The 10908-nt window shown below is 39.1% G+C and overlaps 1 protein-coding gene across 1 annotated transcript in view; it reads left to right on the top strand.

The window, feature by feature from the left end:
- Positions 1-10908, top strand: part of ZNF521 (zinc finger protein 521) — a 208577-nt gene that overhangs the window by 101785 nt on the left and 95884 nt on the right. The window lies entirely within an intron of this gene.

Raw genomic sequence — 10908 nt, 5'->3', positions numbered from 1 at the left:
AAAGAAAGAAAGAAAGAAAGAAAGAAAGAAAGAAAGAAAGAAAGAAAGAAAGAAAGAAAGAAAGAAAGAAAGAAAGAAAGAAAGAAAGAAAGAAACATTCATTTTGGCAGATTTATTTTCCTTAACTAAGCAGCTGTTTGACTGTTTGTGCAGTTCAAGAGCATTAGGAGAAGCCCCAAAGGAAATGAAGCAGTAGGCAGAGTGAAGGGGACCAGCTCAAAGGTGCAAAGCCACATAACACATTATTTTTATTACATGAATATAATCTGATGTGTATGGTACTTATCCAAGGGACTTTACAGAATATGCTATTCATAGTGTGTTGGACAAAGCTTATTTCAAAACACTGCCTCATTCACTGCATTTATACTGAACGGTATGAGTTCCATGTTTGGATTAGTCTGCGTGATAAAAGACATAGTATATTTGTATAATCAAAAGCAATCATAAAACACATGTACAGTGGCCAGAGTTAAGGATATGCCTGTGACATCCTGTTTTGCTTTTCTTTTTTTCCGTGACTAGCCGCACAATTTGAGTTCTCTCACACACACCACTTTATTCGAATGCCGTAGTTCAAGACCTCAGCAGTATATTCTTAATATCCAGCTCTTTGGCTGGACACCTTCTTTCCTACTCCTCTTACAAGTAGCCTTCACAATGAACCCTCTGTACCTCTAGCTTCAGTGCTTTTCATTGCACACACGTGAATGCCAAGACATTAGATAACTGCAAAAAAATCTCCAAGAAGAAAAGAAAGGGGAGTCCTGCAGAACCCTCTGTAATTCACTGGAGATGTTTATGTTTACTACCTATTTAAATTAGGAGTAACACTTGCTTAGAAGTTTGGTTAAAAGGTCTCACCCAAATATCACTTAGTGCAAAGTGTGATTTGCAAACTGTCATAACATGATCAAATCAAAACCAATTTTTACCAGAACAGTTAAATACTCTTCATTTGAGTGACATCTTCCTGCCAGATTTGAACTTTTAACCCATGTCTCCTTAAGTACTATCACTCTTCAAGCCACACTTAACAGGGATAGTATTTTTAAATTGCCTTGACTAAAATACATCCAAATGTAAAAATGTTAAAATTAAAACAAATTGAAAATAAGATGAAAAACATGAAAATTTAATTAAAGAGCTAGGTTAGAAAACTTAATCTCAGAAATAGTTCTTGATAGTGGAAAAGTTCTGTAGTCTTTACTTGCTGCTGCATTTACACCAGTGATGCAGTGTGCTTAGCAGCTCAGCCCAAATTGTACCGTCAGGAAAAATCTTCCAGGATGAGGCATGGGAATAAATTAGGTGATAGAAAATAGGACACTAACTTCTATGATATGTCACATAGGTTATCATATTTTGCATCAACTGCTGTTTTTGTGCTGCCTGTGCATCTCTCTCAACCCTTGCAGTGGGTCTTTCTGGCCATGTTTTATGTTAGCTGGTGATTTCCTTTGCCTCCTTCGATCCAAAGGCTCAGTAGAAGTTCTCTTCTCTGACGAGAGAAGCACCTTACACACACTCTAGCTGCCCTTTTATTTTCTGAGTTATATCTTTTCCATTCATATCCTGCAAACCAGATTTGAAATGCTTTCTGACTAAGGAACTCTCCTACTCCATCATCTGCTACACAGTATGGTTAACTTTTCCACAGCATTACACAGTTCTCTATCTCTGTCTCCTTTTGCTTTATGATATCGTCCCTTCTTTTGGGTAGAGGGGGGACTTCTCTTTGTAAGGCCTGCTTTCCCAAACTTTATCTTAGTGACTAAAGAGGCAATTTTTCTTTCATGGTATCAAAACATAAATCAGAATGGGCTCAACTTTGTGGCAATTCCAGCATTACTTCTGTAGCGTCGAATAAGTCACTGAAATGTAAAGTACAGAGATGGGTCAGGACAAATTACTTAATCTATGTCGGGAACTAAAGTATTGTAATGCTGTAAATAGTAAGCTATTAAATTATTCTTATTTGCTATTATTTCTTGGCTAATGCAGAATTTTGCTGATTGCTTTAGAGCAACATTTGGTGCCTGTCCCCTATCCATTACAGAAGCCAGTTAAAAGCCAAAGTTCTTCCATCTCTTTCACTGTATCAGTGATCCCCAGAGATATGCTCGAGCTGACTCTTATTCTTGAGATCACCTTCTCCAAACAACAGGGATTCTCCATTTCTTCCCACAGCAGAACCTGTGTCTAAGCTACCAGAAATTGCCATGGCATCCCGAAGTCAGTAAGGCTGGTTTATTCCGCTTCAGACATTTGGCCCTTGTCACTGCAATTGCTAAAGCTACTGCCAGATCCATCTTTCTTGCAGGTTCCATACCTTGCAAAAATCTCCATCTCAATTTTCATGCATTCCAACCTCATATGGAAAAAATCCTTCCTTACTTGCAGTTGAATTACAGTTGAATTTCTCCCTCTTCCTTCATTATTATTTAGATTTAAAATCATTATTTTTATGCTTTTATAAAGAATTTCAGGGAGTCAGCATATAAATATATTATCAGTTTTTAGCTTCTACTGCTTACTGTGGTGTTTGTCTAAGTCTTACAAACACGCCACACTTAGGCACCTTGAGAAGAATTTTCTTGTAATATTCTCTGTTTTATAATCTGTAATCCAAGTTTAATAACAGCTATTGTTGGTACCACAGATCTTGCAGCTTTAAATAGTATGCCTTAATATTGCCCCCTTTGTATGCTCTATTGTAATGAAGCAGCAACGGTAAATTGCAGTGAAGGGTGATTGTTGCGTGGGGATGACTACTACACCTTGGGGTCCATTTGCACCAGATTATTTTTTCATTGTCGTTATTACATCCCATCTTCTTTACTCTCTTGATGCCAAACTTGCTGTTGGACATCAGCACAGCACTGGGGATCTGAAGAAACACTGAGAACATCAGCTTGTCTGTGAGGTGCCACCAGTCACTATACAGTTCCAGCCCTGGTGTCGTGGGTGGCTTTGAAATGGCTTCAGCAATGCCAGCTTGGTCTGTCACTTGGACTGGCTGTGTTCTTCTTCTTTTACTGTTTGAAAAATCAGTTGGTTGCTGATAAAAATGACAGGTATCTCTTGATAACCATTTTCAGACTAGAATGGTACTAGATGTATAGCAAGTGCAGCATGTATTTTCCCTATATTCTATATTTTCCAATATAGAAGAGTGTAATTTTTTTTTTTTTTTTTCATTTGAGCTGTTTTCCCCTTTCAGCACTATGTTCACATTTAAAGGAAGGGTTGTAGCAATGGTGTCAGTTTATTATCGAGTGCCATGATCTCAAGAAACTTTCTGCAAAATTGAGTTGCACACAAGTAATGAGAATTATTATTCTTCTAAGGACAAAAATATTTTTATTAAAGGCATTTGCTTTTCAAAACACTTTTCCAGCATACATTGGCAGTGTCAAAAAAAAACAAATTCAGCACAGTAAGGATGCTGAAACTTGCAGCATTAGCTGTACAAGAAGCAGCCTTCAGTCATGAAGTCAAATTCTATGTGATTTGTCAAACAGTAACAGGGGAGATGATCATTCATTTCATCTATGTGGAGGCCAAGAAATTGTCCTATATTTTACAATAACAGGGCAGCTTAGGAGATTGCAGCTAACTGACACGTTTCCTCGAGGTTCAGACAACCACTGCCCGTTGCCACAAACTCTCATCTCTGTAAGTCTGATGTTTGAGGCACTTAGATGTCCTGCTGTCGTTCCTGGGATTTCCTTCATTAGACGTGTGCCCCACCATGGAAGTATTGTGGGGTGCCCAGGCTTAATGGTGTATCTGCATCTGTGTCCTTTGTATGTCCCTCGGGAAGAACAGTAAAAGCTTTAGGTGGACCTGTGTGACACCTCTGTGCATCAGGAATTGTAATGAAAGTGCCTGGCCCTGCAGTCATAGAAGTAGGCATATGATTTTATTCATATAAATGAATGCTATAAGCTTTCTTTTATACAGGATTAAAGCCACATATGTTCTTAAGTATTGGTAAGATTGGGGCCTAAATTGCAATTCTGGGTAGTGTTTTAAAACGTGCTTTAAATAAGGAAAAAAATGTCTTCCATAATAAAGTCATCGTCCCATTAAAACATCTCAGTGATACCAAATATATGAATTTTGAGCTGCAATTTGGATTTTTTCATGTTTATGAGGATGACACACTTTTCTTTCATTGCAAAGCAGCTTTTTTCATTTTCTTCTTTATCTTACTATTGTGGCTGTGTAGCATTCCAATTTAAATCAGGAATTAGAACTGACACACCTTGAATTGAACTATCAATTCTTTTAAAACTGACGCCAGTCTTCCACTATTTGGTCGCACAAACTTCCGATTATGGGCCAGAGAGCATTGATTTTTAGCTGCCATTTCTAGCGTACACACTATAGAATTGAAATTTAAACCTTAATCCACTCTATAATACAATTAATTTTTAATGTGCAGTAATACTAATTGAAATAGCCTGAATTTAGTAAGTCACCACAAGACGTTTTCAAAAGCAGGAGTCTCCACTGAGGACGAGAAGGACAGATAATCATTGTTACAGTGTTTACAGAATAAATGCACACTCTGCAGCAATTCCATACCAAGAGCTTTTTTCTTTTCGTTTATATTAATACATTTCACCGTGGATTTAAATTTGTTTTCAATGATTTGTACTGCAGTATGCCTGTTGTTGTGAACCATGTTATTGTGATTTTGTTTTAATGGAAGTGTTTATTTGTACAGAGTATTTTCAGTTTTGCCTCTGTATTTTTAACGTGACTGTCAGTGTATTATCTAGTTGTCAAATGCATTTTGATGTGCATAAAAATGTATTCAATTTTCTTCCCGTAAAATGGTCAGCCATGCAGTTTCTATGTATGATAAACTGAAGCTGCATGTTATGTACCTGACTTTCTTTTTTCCCCCCAAGGTTTGCCTTTCACATAAGCAATATATCTTGTGCCACCCTGATTTGACTACATCACTTTTAATTTCCAAACATGATCTTTTCAAATGTTTTAGTGGAGAGGATAGAAAGGGAATTCTGACAGAAGAGGGAACAGATCCTACACAATTAACCAAGGACGGGTTTAATTATTTTTGTAATGGCAAGATGCCATTGCTAGGATCTGATAAGGAGGAATACTTCTTGAAATGCATCCGTTCTGCTGATGAATGGGCTTGTGCAGTGTTCAAAGTGAGCACCAATGCTCAGTGAACAAAAAATGGCTTGCGCTCTCTATCATCCCTTCATGGCTTTCACATCACAGTATTTAATAAGCCAATAGTGACGTCAAATATTTAGCAAAAGGTCCCTCAAAACCTTGCTGTATATTCAAATGGGATTTTGAGACTTTTTTTTTTTGCAGCACATAAGTAAAAATTATGCAGCACATAAGTAAAAATGATTGGTTCTTGAAATAGTTGTAACGTGGCATATTTTCTAAATGAAGGGCAGGACAACATGGCTTAAATGCATTCAGCAGATTTCCCACCCACAGAACATCAGAATTGATTCCTAATTTTTGGAATAAGTGCTCAAACAGACTCCAATTTTGTCATTGTTAGGAGAAAACTGCACTGAGCTTATTTGCACACAGTATTAAAACAGTATTGTAGCATTCAATAAAAACTCTGCAAGTGACGGTATTTTTAAAGGCTCCGTACCCATGGGTTGTGGAAACGATTTTTCTTTCTTGAGTTGGGTGTGATAGAGGAGCAAAGATCAAGTTGTTCTCCTCTTCTGAGACTAACACACTACATCACTAAGTAACACTTTCAGGTTCTGTAGTATGCAAAGCAGAGATTTAATAATAGAGCTGCTGCACGGTGTTGTTAATCAAACAATAATAAATCATTAGAAACCCTGTCTTCTTTGACAAACGTCCGCATGTTTCAGATCCTTGTTGTATGCTAATTAATCCTCAGTAAGCACTTGTATAGTAATTAAATGTCTTGCACTCAGAGCACCACCAAGCCCATTTATACTGCTTAAAGGACTGTATCCCACGTTGTTCATGGAAGGGATCTGGGGTCGGTGTGGGCTTGGTGGCTGTTGCAGTCTCCTGGGGAGGCTCCTGGTTGTGGGCGCCACGCGCCGCCCCTAGGCCCCATGTTCAGGCGCGGCCTACAAAGGCCGCGGGAGCCTCTGAGTTGCTCATCGCCCCACGGAGAGGCCGCCCGAACGCTCTGCCCTGTCCTGGTTGCACCCACAGCACCCATGGGCCCAGCCGCCTGCCTTGGGGCTGCCCTAGGGAGAGCTCCCAAGGGAGAGCTCCGGTGCTCCTCGTCACCCGCTCACAAATCAACCCTTGGCCCGCCAAGGAGCAGTGCGCCGAGGCACTCTTAAAACCAGAAATACAGTTTGTGGTGGCCTTAATCCCAACCTCAGTGTAACACCTAGCAGTTACTTGAACCCCTCAAGGTGGAAGACTGTTTTTCTGCAATTTTTATGTTCTCTTTGAGTGAATATCTGTGTCTTTTTAATTTTCAGTTTGCATCAGCAGCTGATACTGGAATTTTTTAACGCTGTAGAAAAATAACTTTCAAAAGAATATCAGTCTAATCTGTTTGCAAATGATTTGGGCCCTGTTTAAACTGTAGAATCTATTTTGCTTGGGAAATCACATTTAAATATATGGATTAATTGTGTAGGTATTCAGAAATCACATTGTTAATTGAATGGATGAGTGTGAATATATGGAAAGGTCTATACAGCTATATAGGGGAGACGTATTTAATATGCATAGCTTGATGTATGTTGACCTCAGGTTACAAGAGTAGAAAATCCCATTTTCCAGCTTGTTTCAAATGTAGTAAAAATGCTGCTTCAGTTGCTTTATGCTACTCACATTGGGAAAGGTGCTTATACTGTGATAATTATCATCAAGGAATATTAATGCGTTCAGCATTTGTAACCCAAAAACTCATTATAGCTTAAGCTGTGCATCATCTGTGAAGAGAGAACTTTGCCAGAATTCGCTCTTCACAGGGGTTGCCTCCTGCTTGTGATGGAGTGGTCAGAGTATTGTAAGAGGTCACTTAGGCTATTTTTGAAAGCTGAAGTTTTGCAATTTTTGATTCACTACCTTCTGTCTAAATAGCTTAGCATTCTTCCCCCCCAAAATTTGCTTTTTCTAATTGAATGCCTGGTGAAGTGCATAAAGCTAAAAGATTGCATCTCATTATGTATGAGAGGCTAAAGGTGTAGACATAAATATTGCACACCAAGGTCATGGAGATTTCGGGATCCGTTCTGCCATCAGGGTACATGGAATTTAAGGAACAACACTGTCATTCATGCATCTAGGAACTAGCCATTCAAATCCTAGGATTTTTAATAAAAAACTAGTTACACTTTTTACCTCAAAAACAGTTGGCAGTTTTAGAAGCATCTGCCACCTGAGTTCAGCATTTGTCTATTCAGAGTAGAAACATATTTTGGTTTCTTATTATTATTGCACCATAAGAATGCAAGCTGAACTTGTATACTGTGTTGTCTTTCTTCTAAGGTCCTGAACCCACAAACAGCCTTCACATTTCTAAATCGTACTACAACAGCTTGGTTAAAGCATCAGGGCTTAATTCTTCCCTCTGTCTGTTTTCACATTGATGTTCCTGAATTGACTGAGCTGATTTACGTCAGTGCTGGTGAGAGGAGACTCAGTCCTTTAAGGGTTATTTTGTATTTTCAGTAGTGTGTCTTGTTGATGGAATCAATGTGTGGCTGTACGTCACAGGACCCAAATTTACACTAGGACAATTAAGGAATAAGAGGACAGAAAGATATAAAAATAAATAATCTGCAGAGAAATAGAGATTTTGTTGCTGCTGATTTGTAACTGAGAACTTTCTCCCAAATAAGACAGCACTGACTACAGAAGAATATCATGTTCATACTCTTGGTAGCGATGACTGTAGCGAAGCCAAAATTGTGCTGTTCGATGATGTTCTTATTGTCAGGATTTTTAATGCCGCCAGGTTTTATTGTTTCTCTTCCTCCTTGCAGACCCACTGCTTGTCATTCTCATTCTCAATATTGCCTGATGCTGCATGTTGTAGTGGCCTTTGTGTTAGGCAGAGGAGACTGCCTTTCGTGGGCTGGTCTGTTTCTGAGGTCAAGATGTGAACCTGGCCCTGCTCCAGGGAGGACTAGAAAAATCTATTTCATAACTTTCTGGAGGCCTCAAAGAAGGCTAACAAGAAAAACAGAAAACCCACAGGCTTAGTTTAGCCAGGGTGAAGAGTTGGATTCATCAATAGGAAGGCTGGCAGTTGATCAGGGTTTCTTGTCAGAAGGGGTCCCTGCTGTCAGGGCAAACTCCACTGATATAGCAGAGCCCTCAGGAGCCACGTAAATCTTTCAAACACCCAAACATTTGCCCAGAAATGCCCACCTTGATAGTACAGAACAAATCTGCTTGCCTGATAAAATCACCAAAATGAAGAGCTTAAAAGGTAGATAAACACAACTTTTATGAACTCAGTGTGGATATAAAGAGCCTGTCCTATTAAAAACAGCTCATTGATGGGGCACAACTTGGGTTTGTATAGTACAGTGCTGAGGTTTCAAAAAGAATGGCTGCCTTGAATCAAAAAGATATTCTCAGCAGGTGATAACACAGCCGATCGGAAATAATATGGTGCCATATCTACTATGTGGATGTAAACTGAATAATCTCTATGAATTCTGAGTAACTTGTAACCCTGCTTCCCTTCCAAAGAAGCATTATGAAAAGATTGCTTCCAAATCCTTCAGATATTCACTGCACTTGTGATAGATGCTTTAGTTTTTACCTTGAGGCATTGGAAATGAATGTGTGTTCTTTGCAAGAGATAAGGAGGTGACTTCAGAAGGAGCAAATTCTATTTTTGTGTTTAAGTTCAGTGTTTGCACTTGATGTAGTGAAAACCTAACATGAAGAACTGCTTTTCAACATTATTTCTCTGTCCCCTGTACCTCGAGACCTGTGAATTATTATGCTAAAATGTTCTATTACATGTGATAAAGAAATAGTGGAAATCTGGAAATACAGCAAGATTGCATCCATCAGCTTGGCTGTATTTGGATTCTTCTAGCTCCATCCTAAATCAAAAATGCATCATCCTTGTGCTGTAGAGTCAATGCTGTTGCTGAAAAGACCAAGCAGTCTCTTCTTGCTGAGGGTTTTGCAAATGTAGCCATTATAGCTCCTCTCTCCATGAAAAGTGAGTGCCCTGGGGTCAAATTTTATCCTGCGGACACCAATGTGTCTACGTTTCTTCTGTGAAATAAGTAATTATGACAAAGTGTGGGCAAATGCTTATGATAAAAAGTGAGTGAAGTGAGAATTAGGTCCTGCCTTTATTTTTTAATTTTTAAATGTTTTTTTTCCTTATGCTTGTCTCACATTCTGTTTTTCACTTTTTTGCATCTGTTTATCAATATTCATGTTAAAGAATTTGACAAAAAAAGTAACTAGTTTATTAGCAAAGACCAGAAAATCAAGCCCAGAAATACTTGCGTATTTTTTAAAATCTATTTCATACACAGGGCTTCTTTTTTTTTTTTTTTTTTTTTTTTTTTTTTGAATATCTAAAATCTTATAACTATCTTTTTTTTTTACACAATAGACAAACATGAAGTTACTTAAAAATAACAAATGCCATGTTTACTTATGCAGTTTATTTTATACAAATCCAAAAGCTCAGAGATTTATTGTGTGTATAAACTCAAAAACCAAGCAGATTAGATATTGTAGCATGATGTTCAAAAGAGAGATATTGGAATGGCAGAATTTTTGGCTTGGCTCCCTCTTCAGATGTAATTGCTGCTTCATTAGGTCTTGGAAGAGTTTCCTACGGTTAAATTTAATCAAATGGTTTAGAATGGCAAGCTCGTGCTCTTGAAATTCCAATACCATTCCGAATTTTTAACAAGATTTCCCTCAAATCTTTTTAGAACAAATACTGCTTCGTGCTAACAGTAGATTCTGCAGTAATTCATAGTAGCTCATCGTAATGAATAAAGTCTGATTTAGAGGGGTCTGTGTAGGACTTGGAAGCTGAAGGGGAGTCATCTGTTGTAGCTGAGACCTGCTTGCCAGTAGCCTGTGCAATTAAGTAGCAAGACTCTGGTGCTCTTTTAGCTGTATTAGTGGGCAGCTCTGTGTTTTTTCCTGCGTATCTTTTACTCTCATAGCTATATTCTAATTCACGGTGTTTTAATTAGCTTGGCTTGCACGGTTAACTCTTGCAGGTGAGGTGGTTGTCTCGCGGAGCCCACATCGAAGTGCAGCCTTCTAAGGCACCTCCATGGGTTCGATGGGAGAGGCTCGTAGCAGAGATCACAGAGAAACGTGAAATAAAAACAGTTCTCAATAACCATTCCCATTGGGAACAATTCCCATTCGAAGGGAAGATGAGGCAGAGGGGTGGAAAGGAGATGCAGAAGCAGCCAATGCCCAGCGGGAGCCACTGCCCTGTTGCCAGCGCCGCTGCTCACACTGCAGGTAGCTCCGAGCCCCCCATGGAGCAAGGGCACAGCAAGAGCTTCCTCCAGAGCAAGTGGTAAGAAAAATATAACTAGTACCAGGAACGTGGAAGGAAGGAAAGAACAGATAAGTGAGAAGAGTATTCTCTTTATTAGACCTATGTCAAAATGTCAGCTTTTGGAAGCATGAAGGGATGTAGGGGAGGAGGAGGAGGATTGCTTTTGTGCACTTGGGTACCAAATAGTGCGCTTTGCCCACGTGCACTGAGTGCGTGCCCTGCGAAACACAGACAGACACGGCCTCTGTCCTGAGAGCTTCTCGTGTGGAATTGGCACAATGGTCTAGTGCTATATACAGCAACAGCTTCAAGGTGCTTTGCTTCATTCCTGCAAATGTCAACTTCCAATAACCAGGACATTCAAATAGCCGGAAGACACCGAGTAC

The sequence above is a fragment of the Nothoprocta perdicaria genome, unplaced genomic scaffold (genome assembly GCF_003342845.1).
Source record: "Nothoprocta perdicaria isolate Ctin4 unplaced genomic scaffold, notPer1 scaffold_16, whole genome shotgun sequence".
Taxonomy (NCBI): domain Eukaryota; kingdom Metazoa; phylum Chordata; class Aves; order Tinamiformes; family Tinamidae; genus Nothoprocta; species Nothoprocta perdicaria.
The sequence above is the reverse complement of the archived record's forward strand: the minus strand, read 5'-3'. Positions and strand labels throughout refer to the sequence as shown.